Below are 27722 nucleotides of genomic sequence, written 5' to 3' on the forward strand. Positions count from 1 at the left end.
ATCAAATATGGGGTAATGACGGTAATTTATATTTTTAAGTGCAGGAGCAAAAACATTCAAATTCACATTACTTATAGGTAGATATCAAGGTAGGTACTTATACAATATTTGCAAAGAAATTTTTGTCCACTTGCAATAATGTCAAAAAGATATTAGAAATAATTTGGAAAATCCAAAAGTGCACGCCTCATAATTTTTTTTTAATAAATATTTATTAATTATTATTTTTGTTTATTTAATAACAATTAAACCACATCGAATCAGACCCTGAAAAATGAAAGGGTTCTATTCCTGAGCATACTCAAGCGTAAGAGAAAAAAAAAGACTCGATTAGTAAAGTATTTCGGTCGCTATCGTGTTAACAAGAAAAAGGATCCGCACATACAGACACACGGACGTCCAAGACAGAACTTTTTTAAACTGTTTTTTTAACTATTTTAAATAACAAAAATGACATCAAAAATATCATGAACGTTAAAAATAGTGTTTTTTCTTAATATGTGTGTGTATGTATTATCTTACAAGTGCAATGTATGATACATAAAGACATTTTAAGTTTGAAAAATCAGATGTTTTGCGCGAAGTGACAGTAGTACCCACCTCAACGCTTCGCTTATGAGGCGTGCAATACAGCTTGATATTTTATGATATTAGATTTCGAGGAAAGGGCTAATTCGGTTTCACTTAAATAGTGGAAAATTGAATAGATTTTCCTCAAGGCAAGCGATCAATCCGTACAGTTGGTCAAGTGGGTATCGGGTGTCACTAAGCTTACTGACAAAGCCCTAGAGCCATTTCCCGCCAACAAAGAATTTGAGGCTTTGCTTATCTAAAAGTTAGGGTGAGAAAAAAATAAGTTATAGAACGATCATTTTGATCAATACCTTTATTTGCTTTGAACGTGTTACACGATGCCTTATGAGTGGTGATGATGAATATGAAATAATATTCTTTGAAAAATTTTCATTTTTATAGTTATTATTAATTAGTTAACGTTGACTTTGTATGAAAACTCTGAATTTCAAGAATCACTCTAACAAAGCCTAAGAGCAAACTTTCCAATTGATTTGCTTTCCAAATTGTTTCGCGCTTTCTAAAGTTTAGGATATTTTTAATTGGTAAAACTGAACAGGTCGAGTTCCTTTGCATTCTTAATAACCTTTCCGAACTATAAAAAATAACATTTTTTTTAATCAAACATCTTTATAATTATAAACACATTGAGACAACTCCACACAAACCCACAACTAAGAAATTTAATACACAATGGACGTTAACAGTGAATAAAAAATTACGAAACATAGTCACTACAATGCTCATTATTACTAGTAACCAGAGTTCTATCCATATTCTATCATACCTTCACTTGAAAACCCAATATATCGTCATACCATACCAATTTAATCGAAATACATGAAATGATGAAAAAGCATACAATTGCGTATAAATGATGAAATGATGAAATGATGAAAAAGCATATACATGCGTCATATTGATTCGGTTGATATACAAATGATAAAATGATGAAAAAGCATATACATGCGTCATATTGATTCGGTTGATTATTATATTGAGTGCGTTGTAATCGAAAACCCTTGAAAGCATAATTATTAAATTTTAACAAGAAAAGTCTCGGTCTGGCAAACACAGAAGGCTGATCACCTACTTGTCCGTAAAAAGCATGCATATCCCTGACAAGAAGACACGGGAATTCACTTCACTCATTATTAGTCTTTTTTTTTATATCAGAGCAAGCAAAGGGGCAGATGGGCCACCTGATGTTAAGTGGTCACCACTCACCACCGCCCATAAACACTTGTAACACTAGAAGTGTTACAGGTGCTTTGCCGGCCTTTTATGGACAAATAAGCTCTTTTCTTGAAGGCCCCAATGTCGTAGTTGTTCGGGAACACCGCAGGTGGCAAATCGTTCCACAGTTTCACCGTACGCGGAAGGAAGTTGCGGGTGAAGCGGACAGTGGTGGAGCGCCAACCATCCAGTAGTAGTAGTAGTAGTAGTCGTAGTTTTATCAGTTTTAGTCATACCTGTAACATGTAACAGTAAGATAAACAATAACCAAGGACCCAGATAGATTTATAGCAAACATATTTATCCACTTCAGGGGGCGCATAAAGCAAAATAACCAATCTTCTATTAGATGATACGTGTAATATACAAGACCAAATCTAAAAAATAAAATATATATCAAACTAGATGATATGTTCAACGATTCTGTTTAATCAAAAACATAAAATATTAAAATTTTCAGAGCATTTTGTGTAATTACTTTTAGTTTTGGTTTTATCTGCGATAAACCACTTTTATCGTGACAAAATCAAACGTTTATCTCGAGAAAAAAAGAGCGCCAAAAGTGGTTTATCGCAGATAAAACCAAAACTAAAAGTAATTACACAAAATGCTCTGACAAATATCTTGCAAATGTTTTAATATAATTGTTTATGAAAAAAAAATCATAATAAGTATTACCATGTCAAGTAGAAAACGTAAAAGTGTGAAAATTAGAGCTAACTTGGTGATTTTTTTTTATCGAGTAAATTTTAATATTTTATGTTTTTGATTAAACAGAATCGTTGAACATATCATCTAGTTTGATATATATTTTATTTTTTAGATTTGGTCTTGCATATTACACGTATCATCTAATAGAAGATTGGTTATTTTGCTTTATGCGCCCCCTTAAATAGCGCTACAGCTGGCAACGTCTAACCAAATCTCAATTCACTTGTGGTGAATCAACGTAGTATGTAATTCCTGGAAGTTCAGCATTTCGCAAGTGTACTGTAGGTAACTTTAGATTGTCTCCAAACTAATTTGAACTTTGAAGATGCGAGTCACGACTTTACAACAACCAAGCAAATGCAAAGTTTTTGAGGAAGACATTGAAATTAAACAAAATTCCAAAAGTTCAAAGTCACTGTTACGAATTACGCATTTCGCCCTTAAGATAATCCTAAATGAGATTTATGTCTTATCAAATATTCTGAATAAATTATGTTTATTGGTAATACTTTATTAATTAAAATCTTAACTGGGAAGAATACAATGTAATCTGTGATTCTTTTGGTTTCTTAGAATTTTCTATCGGGTTGAGGAAATATAATTAATTAATAAATCAATAGTATGTATTATATTTAATAAGTATAATATTATGCTTAATAGGTATCCTAAAATTATTTTATTTTCCTAAACAACTCCAAAAAATGAATAGTCGTTGTTACTAGCTAATTATTTGGTATAATAAGAAATAGGTTGTTGTTAAAAAGATATGTAGGTCCCTAATACTTGAAGAAACACGTGGAATTCCATCTGTTAAATCTCTCAGATTAACGTTACAAATCTTATATACAGAGAAGGTATACAGTTCAGCATCGTAAATTATCTTAATTATAAGACGAGTAGAATAAGGTGGGAATTCGAAACCATCCATTTTAGTAATTCGTTGTGCTTAACTATGTTGTTTTGTTCTTGTTAAAATTTTAAGCGTCATCATTTTGAGCGTAGAGTTCCTTCTTTCTTTCTTTGGCATAAGGAATATGTTCCTAAATGTAGGCTATCCCAGTATTTTTTAATAAAATTTATTCCTATATGTATTTGGTGTACACTTTCATCTTTAACATATAAGTGTTACACCTTTAACATTCGTTAATTAAATATAATTAGGTTAAAACTAGGTCTTCTCAAAATCTTAATCAAAACAATTTGTATTAGTCAGTTCAATAAAGAAACGAATCTTCAATGGCGGCCAAAGCTGACTTTGACAGATGGTAGGATCATCAAAAAAGAAAATAAAAATAACGTAAATTGATAATTATTTTATTAATTATTTCAAATTGTTTGTTGGCAAACTTTTTTGTTATTGTATTTGTGTATTTATATGAATTATCATATTTACGTATACAGAATGTAATAAAATCGCCATAATACTTGTAATATGCCCATAAAACTGAACAACTTTTCCCAAAGAACATTTTTTGTCAAATTCCAATAAAACATTATTTACTTTCGCAAATGCATAATTGTCATTGTAAATTTATGATAAAAACTATTATAGGGAAAATCAAATACATTTTAGTAATTTTATTTTTCCATTTTTTTTTTGCATACCGTACGGCTGTGTGTGAGCGAGAGGGAATGATAAGCGCCGCCATTGAAGATTCGTTTCTTTAAAGAACTGATTAATACAAATACTTTATTTCACGTCCAACAAATATCATCGTGTTTAAAGGCGTACAGTTATCGTCCATATTTCCATCCAAATCAGGATTTATGTGTATCAGTTTTATAGCTATCAGTGGAGGCAGATAAATTCTTGAATAATTCCATAGCACTGTTTTTTACGGTCCAATTTGTATCACACTGGTTACAGCGATTGATATCAATCATGCAATGTAATGTATAAGATGTTTCGCCCATTCATTTATTTGCTGAGATCAATCGCTTGAGACGATGGTTGGGAAATACTTTTTCATTTTTGTGTATTTCCCTTTTGTTTAAGATTCTAGGCAGTTGAGTAGGTATTAAAATCAGTTACACATGTAACTTGCACGAACTACAAGCTAATCGTGCAAGTTACATGATTGACTTTGACTAAAATTTCTGCTATTGTTTATGAAGATATTATGTATTTTCTTTTGTTATTTTAAAATAATTTGGAAGTTGCAATTTATATTTATCAGCTATTAATGCAACATGTCTAAGAATCATGTCACCGGATTAAAATAAAAATTTTTCGTGAAATTTACTCTTTTATTAAAATTCTAACCAATTATGGTTAAATGAAGGAAATTTGCGTTCATTAAACATTAAATTTCAAAAGAAATTCCAATGGTAATTTTATAGCTTTTATTTAAGGATAACCAATAAAGGAGGCACTTTGGAGGGTGATGTTTGTTGTGTTATTGTTTGAAATTTCGAACTTTTAGGGATCTTTTCTGGCTGCAGGTTCATTAATCGAAATTCCCTTAGCATATAAAAGTACTATTTCGCACAAACTCTGACTTTCACTCTGACGCCTCTTGAATTATTTATTGAGTAAGCTTCTCAAGTAATTTGGTTACGAAAAAGCGTTTTAAATAAATATTGGAATACGCTTAATATAGCACTCTTCGTTCATTGTTCATGCAAATATTATTGTGACGTGTAGCAAGTTTATTGCGTTGTTTGGACGGAATTTTTTGGTAAGGATTCCCATTAAAATAAGTTTTATTTGTACGATTAAGTATAACTAAGTTATACTGATTTCATAAAAAGTCATTGTTAAGATTTAGTCATATTTCCATAAACTTGAGAAGTGTATTTTCTTCGTCCAAAAACCTTGTTTGTCATAAAAATATTCGTATAATAACCATCTATTCCCCATTGCCTGTGATTTGTGAGCGTTTGCAAAAAATACAACCATGAAGTAAGAAATATATTTGTCAAAGACGTCATGGTATGTTTTATAAGGGAAATATCCATATATAGCTGTGCGATGGTATCACTTGGTACAATAAGGAAAATGTCATTTAAATCGAATACTTTACCCATTTATAATTGGCTCCCGTGGAGACCAGTTCTTAACAAGATGTTTAAAATGCTCGTATGTTGCCTAAAATGGCATCACAAACGAGCTTTTTCAATAACCTATTACTAGCAACTTTCGAAGTAGGGCAATGGCTGGCGGTATAATTTAAGCTCTCTGCCCACCTGAACTGAAAATAAAATATTTATTTTATACTTTATTATTTGAAAATATTATTTGAAATAATATTTAATTTGGCATGTTTTAATTTTTTAAATGGTTAACTAGCTTTTCACTTTTCCGGCTTATTTAATTGCATGATAACCGTTCCGCATAAGCTTTAATTAATCATATTTCCTGTAATTTTTTTTTAATTTTGCAAAAATTTTATCTATGTCAAAACTATCTCATTAAATAAGCCGTGGATCAAAACAGATGATGAAAAACAGAGATAGACAAATATCAGTATTTATTGCGTCCAGAAATAAAAATTGCTTTAGGAAAAAAAATGTAATATTATATGGAATTTTATAATAACAGTGAATAAGCTAAGAATTATTGTATTATAAAAATGTCAAGATGATCGTGACATAATAATCCACTTTGGTAAATTTTGTATTATTTTCTTTGTTCTCTAGAGACAAATTTCTTAATAGGAGTTTAGTATACATTTTTGCATTTTATATTTTAACTAGCTTTCCACCCGCGGCTTCGCCCGCTTTGTCTAAAACATAATAAATTATATACTAAAACCTTCCTCTTGAATCACTCTATCTATTAAAAAAAACCGAATCAAAATCCGTTGCGTAGTTTTAAAGATTTAAGCATACATAGGGACAGAGAAAGCGACTTTGTTTTATATACTATGTAGTGAAGGAGTTTAAAGGTTTCTCTTATGTTTATTAAATAAGTTACTTTTGATCATTGTCTTTGTACTTCTTTATATGACATGGCTAAACTATAAATATACAAAGTGAATCTTGTGCCACAGAATCCTTTAGTGGGAGGTAAAAAATATGCACTAAACATCTTTCATTGAAGGAATTACTTTACTATCGATTCTTTGATCCGAGTTCATAAGCACAGCTAGGTATAAAAAATAGTAACAATACCGAGGCGTTTGTTCAGAACCTCTCTACAAAGAAGGCATTCATCGCTAGAAAGTGCTGTATGCGAAAAACTCAACCCCCAAACTAAGTATTCGGTCTGAAGATCGATGGAATACAATAACATTACGTGATTGCGTTTATCTGGGTAGAGGGAACAGTAAATTATAACATTTATTATACAATATCAAATGAATTTCCTTATCTCCCTGTTTCGCAATCCCATCCCTACGGCACACACACATTTTTGTTGTTCATAGACATTATAAATCATCAGATTTATACAGTTACACGCGTTCTTTATTAATCTTACGTATGCATATTATTTTTTCTTGTAATTTCAGTGTTCCTTTATCTTCTTCATTCTCAAATAGTTTGTACACAAATAGAGATAATATTTTTTCTTTATTAAACTATTCCGAATAGTTCTAGTCTTTTAATATACGAAAGAAGAAGTTCTCGATAGAGTCGAAATTTAGTCATAGTTTCTCATTTCTGTGACTTGTGCTACGTGTGTAGATATTGCGATCAAAACTTTTAAGAGAATCTAATAATCCTTTAGAGAATATTCCACAAACTTTTTAGTTCTACTTGAAATTTGAATTCAAATTTTAATAATCTTCCGATGAACCACTTCTACTGGTCGTGATTTGTAAAAAGAAAAGTCTTCCCACTATTATTACTTACTGGATATACAGACATTTGACATAAAGCTTTGGTCTAGATTAGAACACAGCTTACCGGGTATAAGATAAAATTTGGCACAGATATAGCTTCTGTGTGTATTAGCATTTTCAATTTTATTAGAGCACCATGCGAGTAAAGCTGTTCGTCCAAGTTAGTAACATATAAACCAATATACGAAGTAGGTCCATAAATATGTATATCATGTTCGTTAAGCTCAGATGTGATGTGCGACGTCGGAGGGTCGCGTGTAGTCTATTTACATAAATTTTCATGTATTAGTATTAAGATGATGATGAATTTCACTGTGAGATGTGTAATGGAGTGAAGCATGGAAAACGTGACGCGTTTTGTTTTAGTTTACAGACTATGAGCTTAAACGACAGGTATTAATAGGGAATGACAAGGTAAACAGGTGACAGGACATCGGAAATTTTAATAAAGGCGACTTTTCCCTTGTGTGGCTTCTTCTTTGAAATATTCATGAAATTGATGTCTTTTAGTACAATTTAAAAAAGGCTTTTTATTGTGTATTGTCTGATAAAACATCGCTGATATTTGAAAGGTTGTAAACATTATATTATCAATATTACGGTAGGTATATTATGTAAAAGGTATAATATGATATATTTCATAAATTTCCCTTCGCGTAAATGTATTCTGAAATTAATCCACACAATTCTCGGTTTAAAGATTACATCCCATTTATTTAAATGTACCAGTGCCACGGTTCCAAGACCCTTTTCATACCTTGGGGTGGGCTGCGGAAAATACATCTATCATCATATATTATTTCTCATATAATTTGCTACTGCTGAAAGTTAAGTTGAATATTAGGTTCTTTAATCAAATATTTTTCCTTTATTCAAAACTTGTTTTATTATGGAAAACATGGTATGGAGAAAATTAAAATTATTAACTAGTAAAGCCATAAAAATATTATTCTTACAGTTAATGTTACTTTTTTGTTTCCATATGAATTTAATTTTTAAAAATAATCTGAAATTTAACAGCAAATATTGATCCAATTTACATAGTTATCAACATAGAGAATGCTAGAAAAGATTCTGGTTTAAAAATGTTAATCCTATAAACTGCATCAAAATTCACACCACGTTCCGACAGCAATCATTTGAATGGACATGTTGCATATTAATGCAGAGTTTTATGATAAATCTACGCATTCATAGTGCTAGTACACTGTACAGTTATATCACAGATAATATTATTATAATAGTACCAGCTCAGGGTCCACGGCTTCGCCTGCGTAAAGGAAATTCTCATAGCAATGAGATATTACACACCTATAGGGTCCACGGCTTATACCAAGCATATTATTATTATATTATTCCACCTCTACATAAAAGTCCTATTGCGCTCTCTAGACTCCTAACCATCTCCAAACAAAAAAAACAATATCATAAAATTGCTCCGCTGTAACGTGAAACAAATACAAACAAACACATAAACATATTTTCTTAATATCAGTACATACTAGGCAATATTATCTACTAGGTTAGGTATTATCTATCTGTGGCACTAGTATTCGCAAAGCTTTAGTGGAAGCATGCCCTTAGTGAGAAAGTTACCAGTCGGTTACCCAATGTGCATTTGTTACAACTAATTGACACAGTAATAAGAGTGCCTCGAATTTATCAGTGTGAGTGTGGTAACTGTTTTAACATTAAAGGCTCATTTACACTCGAACGCACTGTATTCATTCTTATGTGAATAACGTATCAAGAGTCAAGACAAATTGGTTTGAAAAGCAAATAAATTATAGTAAATGTAGTAAAAGTATATTTCCACAGTTATAATAGATCGTGAATTATTGATTAGGGATCGTTTTTTGCTCATAAGGGAGTCATGAGTTTCATATAAAGGAGTGTGACTCTACAACGATTTTTTAATAATAGTCGCCGATAGGGAATCTATACAATTATTAATGCAAACGAAATACAGGAGATTTTTCACGATCTGGCAGCAGCGATCAGCAGTGTTAATGAGGTGAACTCACGGGTTATTTCGTGGTTGTACCATGAACTAGAGCCCAGGTGAACGAGAATCGCTGCAGTCGCAACATTTTCTTTTCGAACATTGAAGATAGGACTATTACTCCATATTGCTGTTTATTCATTTATTTATCCGTCTTTTACCCATTTTGTTTGCCAACTTTTGGTGTAAATTTGCTTACAGTTATTAAAATTATTATTCTGAATTTGGCGTTTCTCCGCTTGATTACTCAAGTTACACGCCCGCATGATGTTCGACAATGGTGCTGATTATAATATTGCTTATATTCATCAAATGTATGAATGATAAAGCTTGCCACACACATGCAATTATATAGACATTACAGTACGTATTGTCAACCAGAAAAATAAAGTTTTAATTATATTTTACTTTTTATTTGATAGTGATAATTCCAATACAAAAAGACATTGAATCTCGTTTCTCAAACTAATAATAATAAGAGAAACCAACCAATATATTCTAGTTAAAGTTCAGCGGTAGGTATTTATTTATTTAAATACTTTAGTGTACTGCCAACAAAAAATTACATAAATAAAACTTAAGCTAAAACATACAAAAAGAGAATATTAAAAACACCGAATAAAAATATTTGAACAGGTTCTATGCTAGCAGTTTCTTGTTAGGTACAAATATATATCTAAAGTCAACCAGACCGAGGATATTAAATTTTTGTTTCCGACATGGCATCTTATATGAACCTGGAGCTATCTGTTTCATGAGAAATAAAATAGAGTCGAAGTAACACAGGTACTTACAAACATATGAAAAGACCGTATACAAAATTATATGTATGTTTTAAATTGCACAATGAAAATAATTATAAATGCTGACAGCAGCAAATAAAGTTATCAAGATTAATGAGAGTATATATGTATACGTATACTAAGATGTCACATTGAAGTCTTTAAGTTTGCAATGCAGCACTTATTATTAAATTTCGTTGAAATGTAACCAAACAAATACATACAATACATTTCTTAAAATACGATCTTATATCTATGTAAAAATAAAGAGTAATGGATATTACATAATAATAAATTAAAATAGATTTATTGTCATAAAAGTATAACAATTTTATTACACACTTCTCAATGTAGAGTCGAGATAGAGTCCAATCCAGTCACATGTGCACAGTCTTATACATTCTCAAAATAATCACAGAATCACTAGATATTACATTAAATTATAAGAAATACCATTAACAAATAAGAATGCGATTTCTAAAGTTGAATTGATTGAAGTAATTTCTTGTAGGTACAACTTCTAAAAAGTCAATTTCCGTGCTTCTAAAACTTCGCAATATAAACAAAAACAATGACATTGATAAATCGGTACGTTTGTCACCAACAAAGGCGACTTTCAGACAAAAGCTTTTAACTTATATTTCTATAGTTTTGTGAAATTTATTAAGCATTTATAAAGAATAAGCTTTTATAAAGAAAAAGTGATAACAATAGAGCTCTAAATCTTTGTTTAATATTAGATCGATATTTATTATTTAGTAATCAAACTGTGAAGTTGTATTTCAACAAACACACATAAAGTATTACATAGAGTCTTAAATGAATCACATCGTACATTATTTTAGCACGAATCACATTTAAAACATATTCACGTAAGTCATATTTCAACCGGCTTAAGTTCTGACAAGCAAATCACTCCGTTTAGTATTCATTACAATCCCCAACTGACCATCGATAGATAAGTATCTTAATAAGACAATGCGCATTATTATTTGCGCAACGCAGCGGAACAACCATTTAGGCAACACCTGAATGTACTAATAAGGTGTGGTCGTTTTGGGAGTTCGTGGGTTCAATAATTGTAATGGCTAGTCATACAACGCAGGGATGCAATCATTAAACTGTGTTGATCCATGTCAGGGCGGGCGGCATCGCGAAGCCTGGCCGCGTCCCCGGTCCCGCAGGCCGCACCTTACCTCAGTCCACCTTAGACCTCCTCGCCGCGTGGTGCTGTCCGCTAGCTCTGTGCGTCTCGGCTCATACCGCGAAACTGTAACGCCAAAAATATGAATTAAAACCGCTCCTGAACTATTCCGGCTGCCCTAATTATTGCGATAACACAGTTTTTCTCGCTTTTCCAGTGCCTGTGTCGTACTAAGTGATACTATTTGTGTGTTGTGTCAACGATTCCTTTTGGTTAATGCCCTTGATTGTTTAGGTAAGTTTGGACAACCCATTATCTTATAAATGAGCATCACTTGACTGTGCTAAAGGTTTTAATTATATTGTATTATTCTGTTAATTTTATTCAGAATTACTGTAAAGAGCTGCTCCTATTCTTTATATAAACTCGTTGTTCTAATTTCCATCCTCAGTTGAACAAAACATTAATCAACATCTCATTTTCGTCGCATAAAACCGAGATAATAAACATGACCTAAATGCTTTTTAACTGCTCTACTTGTAGAGTCGATGTTTTGGACTCATCTACAATAGAGCGAAATTGGGTGGCAACGTTTTTAGTCTATAGAATGACTAAAGAATTCTCTTTTTTTAATTACATTATGTTTGGATTGTTATATTTTGACAACAAATGTCATTTTTTAATTTTTTTAATTCTTAATTTCATAAGGATGAAGAAGAATGTAACAAGCGCTTGAATATTTAATTCATTATCTTCCGCAGGATGCACAATTTTGTCAAATTTTATTTATCTTACGGACAAAGGAAATGTTAGTCTTACTGATTTAGTATCCATATTTTCTACCTACGATGACCTTTAGGTACAAATATCTACTCATTTAAATACATTATAATAGATGATAAGACATGAGTATGTTCATAGGAGAAAATGCCAAAAAATAATTAAGAATAACTTATTTAGGACACATTTTATTACCCTTACCTGAAATATTGAAGAACCAATTGGACAAGAAATTCTTATCTTTACGCGAATGGTGTCGTGAATAGCAACTGCTCGTATAAGTGTTATCATTCTAAACAATAATCACACACTCGTATAATTTACACATTCGTTATCGCGAACTGATCTAGCTTTTTATTACTTCCACAAACCATACATAAACTGAACAGACGTCACATGAGAATAATTCATCGGGTTTCTCATAAAGGAACCAGGTCTACCGCTTTTAAAGTGCTTTTACTGAAGGCGGCACTTGTTGATAGATCATAGAATGTGTGTGGATTAAGAGAGACTTGAATAGTTGAAATGGTAATGTTTTAATGTTGGAACTGTGCTGAGATTTCCAGAATTGCCAATAAGAGACGTGCATCTATTGGTTTGTAAATTAGTTGAAGCAAATGTGAAATGTAGATAGGTATATGCTGCTGCTTTAGTACTGGAATTTTTATCAAACGTTGTCAGTAATAGGTATTACGATTTCAAATCCTGTATTGTTTTTCCTATATTGTTTATTATCATCAGTCTTTAAACACCAGTAAGTTTTTTATTGGTGGCTTCAATTGGAATATTTTACAGGATGTCTTGTTTTGTTTAACAGCTTTCCGACGTTAAATACCTACCTATTAAATTATGAAATTTGTCGATTCAAAAGTGCTTCAAAAGGAAGTCTAGTTTTACGATAAATGTTTGAGTTGAATAACACAATGCACATGTTTCGGAGTATACAGCCTGTATTCTTTTTCTATTAAGTATTTACGTATTTAACAATTTGAAATATAGGTTATATTGGATTTACATCTAAATCACTCTAGACCTATTTCCCAAAAGCTTCCTTCTCTTTTTTTACCTTTTTATTGGAGAATTGGTTAGTTTTGTATCTAATGGCAATAAATGCTTTTTCGGCCAAAGAACACTTCTTCAATTTTACCTGTATATACTATATTGTGACTACCCTTCTACAGCCATTGTAATACCTAGCTTTGTTCTCTGCGCACTGCACAGATGTTATAACTCGGAAGTCAAGACGTGCGACTGACATTATATCCATTATCTCTAACTTACTTGACACAATATCAAGTCTCGTAGATTGTTTAGAGTCACCTTCCAAATTTTCGAGAAACTTGTAGCATTTAGGAAGCAGTTCCAGGTTTTTTTGTGGAATTGTAAGCATTATGTCTTCCATATTAGATATTTCTGCGTTCCGAATGACTAATCGGCTCCTTACACACTTATATATTACTACTATTAAAACCTTCACGAATCACTCTATGTATTAAAAAAAAATGTTGTGTGGTTTTATGAAACCACGGTAAAAGTGAAACTGTTCGAACGGTTCCGAACACTGCTTTGTGTAGCGCATGTCGCGTGACGGTCGGCTGCCGAGTAGGTATACCTACTCGGCAGCCGCGATACACGCGACATGCGCTACACAGACCAAAAAGTTTGAGACGATGTAATAAAAGTTTCACTTTAAAACCTGATCAACATCCGTTTCATTTTAAAGCATACATACGACAGCAATACGGACTTTCTTTTATACTGTGTACTTATTTACTATTACGAAATAATTATAGTATTTACGTTCTAAAATAGTTACAACTCCAGGAAATTTTAAAGTTAAACATTGATAGGATCCGAGCATGCTACTGCGTAGTTTGAAGTTAACTCCCAAAGGGAAGATTACTAAACCGACATAACATTTTAGCGTAAAAGTGGTAAGCATGTATGTATTTACTGCAGCAAATATCAGTAAATGCAGACTCCAGTATTCGCGGCTGGTATTGCATCTGAAAATAATTGTTATAATTCAAATATAAATGCAGTTATATACGCTTTCTTTTATATTATTTAATTGTTTCTACTCACAGTTTTTACTCTTATCTTACTCTATATAATATATAAATTAAAAATATATGTACGAATATCTGATTTCGTACTCATGAAAGAAATGTCAGTCAAATATTCTCGTTACTACGACCTTATACATATTCTACGAGATAGAAATATGGGTCAGATGATTGAAGATAGCACGCTCGTCAGTTCTATAGGAATAGTTTTATGTAGAGCGCCATGATGACAGGAGAGCACTTAGCATTTCCCGCGTATTTTATACACATCGCGTATTATATTTTTAATTCACGCTGTTTTTTATAAGCTTGGTATTAAGTTTTATCTCGAAGAGTACAAACTTGCATAATAGTGTTCACGCATTATGATAAAGTAAATTTTCTTTCTGATAAAAGGATTAAACGATGTGTTAATTACCTACTGGTATCAACAAACTTAAATACTCTTTTTAGGTATACAAGCTTTACTTACGATGTCTATGCGTATAGTTAATCAACATACGTAACTTCATTATTGCTTTCTCATTTCTCATAGGAATAAACTAATATCTTCGCTACATTAAATTTTTCATTAAAACGTTAAAAATATAGTAACATGAGAGAAGCTTACGCGGGTCCGCTCGTTTGATCCTTGGAAAAAATTTTTTATCTTTAATATTTCCAGGACATTTTTTAACGGTTTATTAGTTTTATGTGAAATACCTTCTTTACTTGTTTATAGTGATATTTAGATAATTTTAAAGAACCATGCTCTTCTACAAAGTTGGTCATGCAATGAATGTTTGTTTTAGCACTAATTAAATTTTCGTTTGCGCCGGTTTCATGGAATTCTGGCCCGTCACTATATTTAATTACTTTAGAAGTTGGAGCGATACGTCATTTATACCAATAATAATTGAATAGCGGCACTTTAGTTTACAGTTGAATATTTAACTAGCAGTTTCATGAAGCCTTTAATGTTTTTAACTTTCAAATTCAATGACTAATAGTTTTAATTTCAGTTTAAAACTTGAAGTTACTTTAATATTGATGGATGTTATATTATGAACGTTATTTTTGCTCTATAGTATTTAACTGATGTGTGATAAAAAGGTACGAAAAACAAATCACTTACCTTTCTAAAGCAAATCTCTAATTGCACACTTATTTCATAAAAGAACCATTTCGATTGCTCTCACGATTAAGATTTCTTCAAAATTTCAGTTTGTTGCAAATTATAGTGGTTTGACATAAATAATAGTTCTAATCTCGAATTAGAATTAGATAAAAACACTATCAAACATATAATATTTATTTTTATGTACTAATATACACAATTTGAGCGCCTTTAATGGTTGTAATACGATAAAAACAGCGGCGATAACAATAACGAATTTAGTAACATACACACGAACTACTATAATAAATACATTATTATACACTAGATTTCTGTCTGCGGCTTTGCCCGCGTTTTCGAAGAAAAACCCGCATAGTTCCCGTTCCTGTGGGATTTCCGGAAATAAAAAGAAAAAAAAGTAGTTTAATTATGTCTTATTCTAGGTCTTCAGCTACCTACATACCAAATTTCATTGTAATCAGTTCGATAGTATTTGCGTGAGAGTAACAAACATCCATCCTCGCAAACTTTCGCATTTATAATATAAAGTAGGATGTTCTATAGGAAGAATTAGGTCCAGTATTATATTTACGGCCCCTCGGACTTATCCGGTATTAAATAGCAATATAGCTTATGATAAATTACGTCGAGGCGGCTTAAATCCTATTTACTATGTATCAGTATATAGAGGTATACTATGATTACGCATTCTGCCAACTATCATTTATGAGTAACGCGAGCTGGTGAAATTATAAATTTGTATTATATTATATAGAATTTCGTTCACGAGTACTTGATTATATAGGTCGTTTCCTGTTTTGGTAAAATAAAACATAATTTTCGTTAAAATACCAACGTTTGGTAAAACACGATTGTAAAAATTAAAATATCTGAGTGAATGTCACTTATAAATGAAGATTATCATGGATATCGTAGCGAGCACTCCTAATGTGGGAGCTTATACATATAGAGTTTAGATACTTTTTCAAGTTTCCTTTTTCAAGCATTGAACTGCTCAATAGCTTAATGTATACAACCAAATTCATTTTATCATAAACCCTTGAGACATCTTAAATTAGTTTTTATTCTGACAGTTAATATAATATTTATAGTTTCTTGTTGGTTCTTTATAATATAATCAAAACGGTTGTTTATATACTCCCTTAGCTGCTTATGCTTTTTGAAAAACAAAGTTTAAATGTCTGGTGTTTGACATCGATTTTCTGCGTGTGTAGAGAAAGGATTAATGGTTCGAATTTATGCTGCATCACGGTCTGGCCTCCACACTACAAGTTGTTTTTGTGTACCAAAATATTAATATGTATCTAGAAATAAGTCGGTTATTCGGTTCTTTTGACAAATCATCTTAATCAAGTAAATTATGCTTGATCCGAATAGATTGTAGGATTTGCGGAAATGCGATTACGTAGAGGAAGCTCGGAAGGGAAATCTTTACAAATTTCATGAATAATGTAAAGGTATTTTATAGACTGAATAATATTTGATGTTATCATTGTATTGTGTTGGAGTTCAAGTCACTCTCTGTGTGATATATGAATCAAATTCAAAATTAATTCAAATTAATTTATTTGCCAAAAATTTATCTGTTATTATGATAATGTTTTTATGTACGTAAGTATTCCTTTTGAAGATTAACACAGAAACGTATAAAATATTGATATTGATTAATAATCTGACAAACAAATAATAAACAATATACAATAGTAGTTATAACATAATTGAAAAGTTTTTATGTAATGCATAAAAGTATATTATGTCTCTTGGCGGAAGGATGTTATGTTACAAATTTGATTGAAATATTTAATTAATGTTTTACTGGTAGTTAATGTAACATTAAGATCGTAACCACAATTTGATATTGCCCACATTATGTCGCGGTCGATCGTTTCATAAAATATAATTTATAACTAATAAATTGGCTACGCTCCATAATAATATGCCGAACCCTAATAACCATAATATCGTAAAATATTTGTGAAATAATAAACACGAAGGCATCGATTACTGGAGTTGGAAATTAATGACAAGCAATAAACTAAATATTTTATGCTTGATAATAAGATAGACGATAGACCGTAAATACTATTAGTACTATTAGTTCATCGTTTCATAAAATGTAAATTACTTTTTGCTTAAAATATATTCCAGTTGGGCAAAATGTTTAAAAAATTTCTACTCTCGACAACATATTAAGATAAAAATCAAAACACTAACAATCATCATTTAGTTTAATTCAGTTATAGCTGTGTATTATGGTAGAAAAATAAAAAGCTATTTTTCATTCAACGGACATGATATTATCACCGTGGTCCGTGAGATTAATCTTATCACCTGCAGGTTCCGCTCTAGTTGGATTTTCTAACAGTCTCATATTACGTGATTATCCATTCTACCATATAATGTACATTGAAGTAATAATGTGCAGTTTAGTGCTTGTAATACAAAGTTGTGGTGCAAGAATTGTTATTAATGATATGGGACAGTTACCTATTATTAATGACTAATTTAATTGAGTTATAAAATATTTGCGTGTTTGGTCCGTGGTCGTATAATAAATTTGAGGGGTCTAACTATGAAAATATGATAGCTATACGCAGCATAATATTGTACCTTCAAATGTAGTTTTATAATAATTGTCATGAATCGTGAAATATTTGGACGAAAATTATCAAAACGTCAAAGGATTTCCTGATGAACAGTGGAATGAGTCAGAATTAGTTAAAATTAGTTTACTGCTGTTGTAGATAAAGCACTTTAAATACAAAGCCGCGCTTGAAACTTGCCACTTAATTGACAAACCATTTGTAGGTTGCGGTATAAAAGTTAAACAATGCAGATTCGAAACAAACTAGAATTACATAAAGTACCGTATTTACCAAATTAAACAACGTTGTCAACTCAAACTTAAATTCAACGTAGCAAAATAAAAAGTTATTTTTTTTAATCGTTACGATGTCATTTCTATGTGTTGATAGCAAATCACATACCTACTACGTAACTGTCAAAGGATATTGTCGTGTTTTAGTAGTCCTTCTGCTGTAGTAAGAAATCAATGAATATATATAATACCATGCACGTAACAATACAATTTTTAAAATCGTACATAATATCCCATTCTATGATAGGTATTGTTTCAATTTCCATAAGTGATTTCATGGTATGATTTCTCTAGAAATTGTTAAATGGAAACTCAGATAGCTAGAAATTCGAGCTTTATAATATTTAAAGCATTAAAATTATTCGTCTACTCGCTTTTTCGAAACATGGAATATGTTTTTAATATAAATTTAAATTTAACTAACCAGCGATTTTATTTACCTCAAAGTTTAACATCTCATGAGACTATAAATTTATATTTTACTAATTTTAACAAATATTTCAATGGAAAATATAGCTCAGATTTTTGTATGGAAGATCTTAAATCATTATCTATATTATTATGAATAATGATATTTCACAAATAGGGCAAAAAATCTCCAGATTTTTTGTCCATCGCTAAAACACGTGAAATATTTGTTTAAGAATCAATGTTTATGCATTTTAAAAATGAATAAATGTTCCTACTTAATAGAATTATCGAGTCACGATCAAACATATCTGCACTCTGCTGTTATACATCAATGCTAAAATTATTATTAGAGTCCTTAAATTAATTGTTTTGCCCATAGCACATGTAAAATCCTCGTACCTACTTGTATTTATTATTATATAAAACAATGGGGCCACTTCATTTGTTAAATGTGAATAAAAAAGTTCAGTCAAAAAGTGTTAGAAAGCGGGTAGACCGAGTGAGCCGTAAATATATTATGAAGTGGAATGACGCGGTACATCAATTATGTACCTGGATCGGGGAAGGAGACTGTTTTAGCTCGTCTAACTGAAAAATCGATAAGTACAAGTTAGCTCTGTGGATATATAGGGGCCTTTTATTTGAGGGGAACTTCTTAATACTGAAGTGAGTTGATCGTCTTTGGTTTTGAGTTCTTCGTTGGTATAAGGTCTATCTGGGATATCGGGTTTTTGTAAGAATAAGGTTTAGCATGGAATATATTATATCTGTAGCATTAATTCTGCAAAAATTACTTAGTAATCATGAAAAATAGCTACTAGGTGCCTTATAAAATATAATAAATAATGGGTATCAACGAGATAGGTTTAGAAAGAATTTGATACAAAATTTTGTGTTCATAATTGTAGTGTAGACTGTCAGTAAAGAATACATTATTAACATTTTACCATGATGAAATTGGGCAGGTTATATAAAACTGGAGCTAGCTCTGTTAATAACGCTCTCATTCAAACTTTACTAATACCGAGTGAAAGTTTCCACTCGACTCGCATTTTGCATTTTCAACTTCAAACAGAGGCTTTGTCATTAGAAAAGTTTTACGTCATACAATGATTACGTTATCTTGCACCCTTTAGCGGGGCTTTGGGACACATTCCGCTGTATATTTTGTCCCATTTTGTATTAAAGGGACCGCGATAAGCTTAATTAAAAATTTAAATTAAAAACAGTTTCACACGTGCGTTGTGGGAATACGTCTGGTGTAAAAATTTTAATGTATTTTTTTCAGGTTTTTGAAAGTTTTATGTTTTCAAGTATATTTTTAACTAGAGATTGAACTGAAAAAAGCATTCTATAACAGACAAATACGTGAAACTCTTTGTTTACTTATATTTCAGTAAAATTTACAATATAATATATCTAAAATGTTCTTACTTTTCTCCCAACTTTTTGTAGTAGTTAAGAAGGGACTTCAACCATATATGTAACTATGACAATATTAAATTACAATAGACGTTCAGATTTAGTTCAAAACTTAATTCTACTAAAGACCGAGAATTGTCAAGATATAAACTACGCCACATGGTGTGGCATTGCTTCAATTACTGCTCAGTTCAGCTACAATGCAACCATATTAATTCTATTTATGGCACGCATACATCATACCAATAATAGATTATCGACTACAAAAGAATTTGAATACGGTCTAGAGACATGTTTAAATGTATGCGGATCGGATTAAAGAGGTCTTGTATAGGCTTTTTGGCGGTTTTAAGTATTTATCTATAGTCGGAGGAATTTGAAATGAATATTCCATGGACGACTTTTTCTGTAACAAGTCTAGAATTAATTTTATTTATTTTTGACGTGACAACGTCTTATAATTCGATAGAGCCGGCTGCACGCACGAAAAAACATGACTCATGCGGCGTTACCTCGCTCTGAGGCGTTCCATGTAAGGCTTGAAGTGCAAGCGAGAGCGCGGAACGAGCGACAAAGAAGCACAATCGGACGTTGTCACGTTCAACTATCGTCAGTAAACCGACTTTACAGACAACCAATTTTTTTTTATTAAATACTGTATACCTGTGTTAAAGGTAAGTTAGTTATGATTTTTTAATCAACTGATGACATGCATCCTTGCACCGAGAAATACTGTAAACTTTGACTCAAAGAGATCAAGATAAAATATGATTGAATAAAGTGATACGTGAAAAACATGAAAATCTTTAATACAAAATTAATTGATTTAATAAAAAATCATTCGATTAAAATCGATTGAATTTACAGTACATACTCAAACGAACAAAATATGTAAATTGTAAACAGACTGGTCCATGCTATTGTGCCATCGTAGCTTGATTGAAAACCTAATCGCTGTGCAGAAATCAATTTTGGGCTTACCAAATGAAATTTACTAAATCTGTTATTGTTTACCAACCGCATTGTTCGGAGGTAGAAGAGAGTTATAATACCTATGAGCCTGGACTGATTTAATTTCTGAATAAAATAAACGAATTACGACGGATAGTATTTAATTGAGTAAGAGATAAATACATTTAAAAGGGAACTATGTACTGAATAGCAATAGGTAACTTTAAATTTTAATGTTTACGTTTAAAAACTTAAACATTAAAATGTAATTTATGAAAGTTATTTGTTAATTAAAACTTATTCGTGAAGGTATTTTCCATTTATGTTAGACTTGCTCTCCTGGGAGAGCATTAGGGAATTAAATTCGCAAAATATGCTTAAATAAATTTAAAATAAAATCTACGAATAATCATGTACCTAGAAATCGTAATGATTTCTAGGTTTTTGATGACAGCAAGAAAATATTAAATAGACCTAGAAAAAGTCAATGTTTCATCATCGAATGTGGCCTTGTTTGAAGTTACTAATTAAATTAATACATATACTAGTACATACTTGTACTTAATGGTAATTAGCCCCATTATATATTTTAGTTGTAATACATGTATGTATTTAGATATTTAAACGTTCTCAACGAGAATGTAATGTTCTCTAAAACTCATTGTTATGTCTTTATACTTAGTTTATGCGTAAAAGAGTTTGAGCGGTATTGTCCAACTTTATTCATTAAAAGCCTAAAAGGTTCAAATCTTACTTTTTCAGTAATGGTTGTTAGTAAGGCTTACATATTGGAATTGTATTGTTATTAACAAAACATTGATTCTAAAGAAATGTATTAGGTAAATAAATATGTATTAACATTCCTAAAGTAAATTCGATACTAAAATCGATTGATTTGGTACATTTTTCGTGTTTTGTGTTTAAGATTTAATATTGAGTGTGCCATTTATTTTTTTATTTCGTTTTACATAATAACTTACCCAATTAATCTACCATGTATATAATGTTATTTGAATACATCGTTTTTGTGACGACTACAATTTATGTGAAAAAGAAAATGCAAAAGCAATGTTATTGTTAATACCAAAAGACTTAGTTCTGATTGTAATGATACAGAAAATTCTAGATTTTCTAAATATAATTCCAGTTTGTTTAACTTCGCATAATATTATACCTTTGGCGTGCGATGTTCTCGCCTCGTAACACAAACATCCGTCACATTTCTATTCAAAGAAATATACATTGTTTATGAGCTATTTCCATATTATTCTATTCTACTTAATATATTATATCAAAAGCATTAGAATCTCACACAGTTATTGTATTATCAGACTCGTCATAAAGTATTAAATGATATTCAAGGGTTTAATAACGAACACTTAGGTATTTTTCAAGAGTACATGTCTCGAATTGTAGTAATATATTGTTATAATAAATCTGCTAGTGTGATTTGTGAAAGGCTTGAGATGATAACCAGATACTGTTTGATATTGCGAATATTTTATTGCTCTACTCATTGAGTTACTATGTAACGTAGTACATAGTAACTAGCAATGGCTCTACTCTACTCAAGTTGTATTGAAAGTTCCGTCCTAATTTGTATATCACAATCATCTCAGAATTTTGAAAAGATTTAACGAATACATAACACTTATGCCTATTATCATATAATCCTGTAAATTATATGTACCTATTTAATAAAATGGTAACACGAATTTGTTTTCCACTGGCGTTTGTCGTTGCATACCGCTGACCTGGTTGAAATAAAATAAAAATAGTGCACAATTATTTTAGACATATATTTTCCATTTTGTAAAACATCATAACCTCGAATACTACGCTTGTCATGTAGGCATCACACGATGTGTTCAGTCACGGTTGAATTGGTCGCGGAAGGCACAAAGGCGAAATCTCCGTTAAAATAAGCGTTATTAATGCGATTCAACACTTTAAATATGTATTTATTTGCATATTATAAAGCCTGAGCTTCTGTGTGTACGCTATATTATTATGCGTTGATATGATGTGAAAAATTCCTTGATAATTTACCCAACAGCATCTAAGCTGAAAGACTTGTCTTAGGTTCCAAGAATGCTGCGGATAAAAAACTGTAGTCAATTATTTCTCAAATAAAGCCTAGCTTCTTATATTAAGCTTTAATTGGTGTGTCTTAGAACGCAGTATAATTTTCATTGTATATTATATTTTCATTCATTAATCAGTAAAGGGGATTTACCCATCCCCGAGGCCCATTAGGCAGGGTCACTGCTCACTAGCCATTACGCTGTCGGATGAATAATTAAGTAAGTCATGTAGTATCATGTTTAACTATTTATTATGTATAATTACTGTCAATCTCAAATGGCTCTATTAGTACCTATTTTATGCTGAAGGATCGCTGCATAGCAAATACAAGTTAACTGTAGGTATTAAAAATGGATATTCCTACCTAAAAGTATTTCAAAGAATATTAATTTAAACATAATTCCAATAATTCAATTCATGAAAATCGCTTCGTCATCGCCTGTATGGTAGCGTAGAAGGTACTTATCGATTTATCAAAATGTCTGAACATATTTTTACGTAACTGTAACAATATGCGAAACCTAAATAAACAACGGCCTCATAACAACATTCAATATCACATTTATTTTCACAATGGATTTAATATCATTGAAAAGTGAAATCGCATACAATTCAATTTGCATATAACGAAACGTATCCTTAAAACATTTTTTGACTGGAATTAAAATGGAACAAAGCAGATGAAATCGCTACAAATGTCAAGGCTTCTATTTTACGAACTTAACAAAATCCCGCGCCTACTCGAGCCCACAAAAACTCTCGACAACGGTTCAGAGAGCAGAATTAATAAGATCATCGTGTAGGAATTTTTATAAGAGGTATGTACTTGCTCCGTCGCCATTTCTGTATTAGGTATGACTGCCTGTTGTGTCTCAATCTATAAAAATCAAATCTGTACATAAATAGAAGTTTTAAACGTTTTGACAATGTAGCCTCTATTGTTATTTTGTATGATCATTAACAATTATAGTGACTTTTCGATGAAGAACTTAAAAGCAGGTTAGTAGAACCACGTAGAACACAATTTGAGTTTGAGTTTGAGTTTGAAAGACAATCAAACTCGAAAACTCTTCCACGATAAAAAAAGGAAATGTAGAGTATTAATAATTACTCCCACCTATTAAAGTATTTCATCTTTAAGATGATAGCTATAAAATATATCGATTGTTGTTTTATTTCTGTCCAAAGTCGCTGTATCACAGAAGCCATTTTAACAAGTCACAAATAACTTATTGTGATAAAATATATTCTTTCTTTGTGATTTACACATAGGTATATTAAGAAACAACTTATTTTGATCCTACCTACTAAGATATATTTGATGTTCTTCATTGGCTCTGGCATTTGAAATGTTATTTGGAGCTCTACATATTTTCATTTTGGTTTGATACCAACTAGAAATTTAAGTAATATAAATTAATTGAGGATTGACGTATGTATGTATACCTATTAAAAAACAACATGAATACACTTGGTCGAAATTATAATTTGAAATAATTGATTGATTCTGATTTAATTTCTAATCCCATATTATAATATAAGTTATAACCCAATGTTCAATTAAAATTAAGTTTTGATGGCTTATAAATTAATCAGATAGATGTAACGATTGAGCAAATATCGGAATCGTCCCAAAACGATAAAGCAAATTAAATCACCACTCAGACTAACCGATGTCATACGTCAAAACTACAGTCCTCTTTTTTAGAAGATATTGAAATAGGTAGGTACATTTGTGAGCTCAGCGACTACAGTAATATTTGAATACAAAGAGATACGAAGAACCTTGTGATCGTATATTTACACGTTGATAAGCAAGCGTAAATCAGTGTTCATAGAAAATGTACACGAGATTTCTCGTATTTTACTATGAATGTAGAACGCCGCTATTTATTTTCGTGATCTCGCTCTGTAAATCGTATATTGTTGGATGCGAGTGTCATTTAAGGTGATTTCGTCGCTTTTTTACGTCGTGTTATTTGAGAAAATAGATAAATTCTTTTATCTAGATTTATTTGTTGGTTACAAATCTTGCGAAGTGAATCCAGCTAGAAAATATGATTTTGTAACAGTAACAGAAATGCTCTATTACAAGTTATTGAATTTTACCTACTTAGCTACATGTTTTTCTGTTTGTTGTGTCTCTTATACATCAAAATATTATAATCTTAATAGTTTGGTTGGTAACAGTCAAAGGAAGTGTTGTGGAATCCTTTGGGAATGTAATTTAACGTTGAACAATTATTTGTCATGACAAAAGCTGTTTCTATACTTAGCAGATGGATTTGATATCGGTAGATAATATTGAAATTAATTTAAATAATTTGAGTTAAAATCTTACGTTGAAGTAGATACATAGCATAAGTATACACACCTTTCAAGTTTAAATGAATTATATAAATTATCAAACAAAACACGATTACTGATTTTATAAGTCTGCTTTTCGCATAATATTCGGGATTTAGGGATTGTAAGAAATTACATTTAGACTGATGAAAATCAATCCGTAAGAAAAATCCAAGAAGAAAAATAGTGTAGGAATGTTAGAATGATGTAATATTTAAGTAGGGCGATGCTAACGCAACATATTAAGCTGTGCCTGGGAACGGATATTACACGGAAACTTTTCAGTTTGCTTACGTTCTTATATCTTGGAGCGAAGATATCTTATTCCTTACTGTCCTTTTCTTTACTTTCCTTATTACACTTTCCAGACAATAAATAAAAGACATTTTTGTTGCGGAATAAAGGCTAGCTCGAGCTATTACCTACATGGCTGGGCAAAAGGCAGCGCAGACAAATAATGCTTGTCTTTTTATTTATTTTTTTGATTCGGAAGCATTATTATAAATTATTATGTACATTATTGACTACGTTGAACAAAAGTTGATTTTATGGTTATTAAAATTCTCTTACTCGGTCGATGTCTACAAAATAGTTTTTGTTTTTCAGTGCTGTAAGCTATTATGTATAATATTACCTTTTTATAGTTAAGTAGTTAGGTGCATTACATTTTTAAGATGGTCATTTCTTTCATGATGCATAAAGTAGATTCATTTTCTCCTCACTCTTTTGCTTTTTAATTGGGTAATTTATTTTGGTAACATGATAATTAAAACTCATTCTTTTATTCATCCTAATATTCCATACACGAGATTCATAACATCTGTGTTTTAGTAACTTCTTTGTTGAAAGAATGCACATAAATTATCGCAATTAAACCTTTATGTGAATAATTAAAAATTAACCTTACAAACATAAACGTAATAAAATGCGTTTGATGTGTGAACTAGGTATTTGATAAAAATGTTGATACTAAAAATACAATATAGTGTCTATGTCATTTTTTATCTATTGATGTAAACTGCTCTACCTTTGGCTCTACCCATTATTAAAATATTGAAATGACAGGTATGTTTGATTTATTGATTGACTATTGTTTAGAGGGTAATACACGAACAAAACCGCAGACTGTAGCTAATTAAATTGGATTAGATCAAAATGTGTTCCGCTTTAATATAATATTAGAAAGCTCCCCTATAGGGACTATAGCCAATGAAATTATTTATTCTTCCTAATAGTACCTACGTTACATATTTAAACAGACGTAACTATTCTTTTAACATATTCCGCTAAGACAAATATTATTGAAAATGAGAGCTTTTAGTTTGTTACCTAAAAGAAGGTAGTAAATGTCACCTACAGATTTTTAATATAATCGTTGCAGGAGCGTATACGGTATACCCACATAATATCCAAAAATTATTAAAGCTATCATGATTTACCTAATCACCTACGTCGTTTCTTTCTCACAAAGGTCGAATAACAAACGTGGGAAAGTGACGGAAAGCCGTGCCTAACATCTGCAGAGTGCATTTTGGCAACAAAGATTATATACAGCTTTTGGCTTTAAAGCTGCTGGTCGAGAGGATTAGAGAATATTTCGCATATCATACTCCATTTTCAGAGGTCAGAAGACGTGTACTATATTCTCTTGCTACTTTTAAATGACTCAATTTCATAATCTATTTTTAGATGAAAATAGGTCGAACACTAAAAATAAATGTCTATTTTATTATGCTTTGTAAATGGACTTGTTTATTTATTTTAAAATGGTATCAATATCTGATGTTTTATACCTCAATTAAATAAGCAATGAACTTTTATGTTTCGTTTGATAATTACTATTTAGCTGAATATTAAAAATATTGTTTATATAACAGAAGCAATTTAAAATATTACAATAGCGTTAATTTCTCGGCATTATGTATGTATTTATATCAAATGATGATTGTGCGGGTAAAACAGAAGAAGCTAAACTTAACTCATTTCAACAGAGAATGTATAATTTAGATTCGACTTGAATATTAATGAGCATCTGGTTTAGTCTTTATTATGAATGCGAAAGCAATTTGTCTGCTTTTGTATTTGTTTTAGCGAATATTGAATATGACGAAGACTTCGGAAAAAGACGGGCTTCAGAGGATAATGCTAACTGCACTTATAAAATTATAAGGGATGTATTAATTACTGACCCGACTGGTTTTGTAAAGCACAATTTTCTACAATGATTCTAAAGTGCAAGTTTGTGAGAATGTAAATAAATAACTTTTGCAATCCAAAACGACTGTTCGGATCTGAATGAAATTTACACAAAGATAGATTTAATTATAACTTAATTAATTAGGCTGCTTTATCTACAAGTTAATTACAAGTAAGAAGCAGTCGTACTGTATAGAATTGTAAACTATTTATTTAAGGAAAGACGCCACATTAACGA

The 27722-nt window shown here is 31.0% G+C and overlaps 1 protein-coding gene across 2 annotated transcripts in view; it reads left to right on the top strand.

Moving 5' to 3' along the window:
* The first annotated feature begins 10930 nt into the window (after positions 1 to 10930).
* LOC149484438 (protein qui-1) overlaps positions 10931 to 27722 on the top strand; it is a 95227-nt gene continuing 78435 nt past the window's right edge. Inside the window, exon 1 of one of the 2 annotated variants that reach the window (XM_089700551.1) lies at positions 10931 to 11526. The gene's annotated coding sequence lies outside the window, so the exon portion shown is untranslated. The remainder of the gene's footprint in view (positions 11527 to 27722) is intronic. The other variant, XM_089700552.1, reaches the window with a different exon arrangement.

This window comes from Colias philodice, chromosome 11 (genome assembly GCF_061535455.1).
Source record: "Colias philodice isolate Cphi_HAF_F1 chromosome 11, ilColPhil1 Martin Lab GWU primary, whole genome shotgun sequence".
Lineage (NCBI taxonomy): Eukaryota > Metazoa > Arthropoda > Insecta > Lepidoptera > Pieridae > Colias > Colias philodice.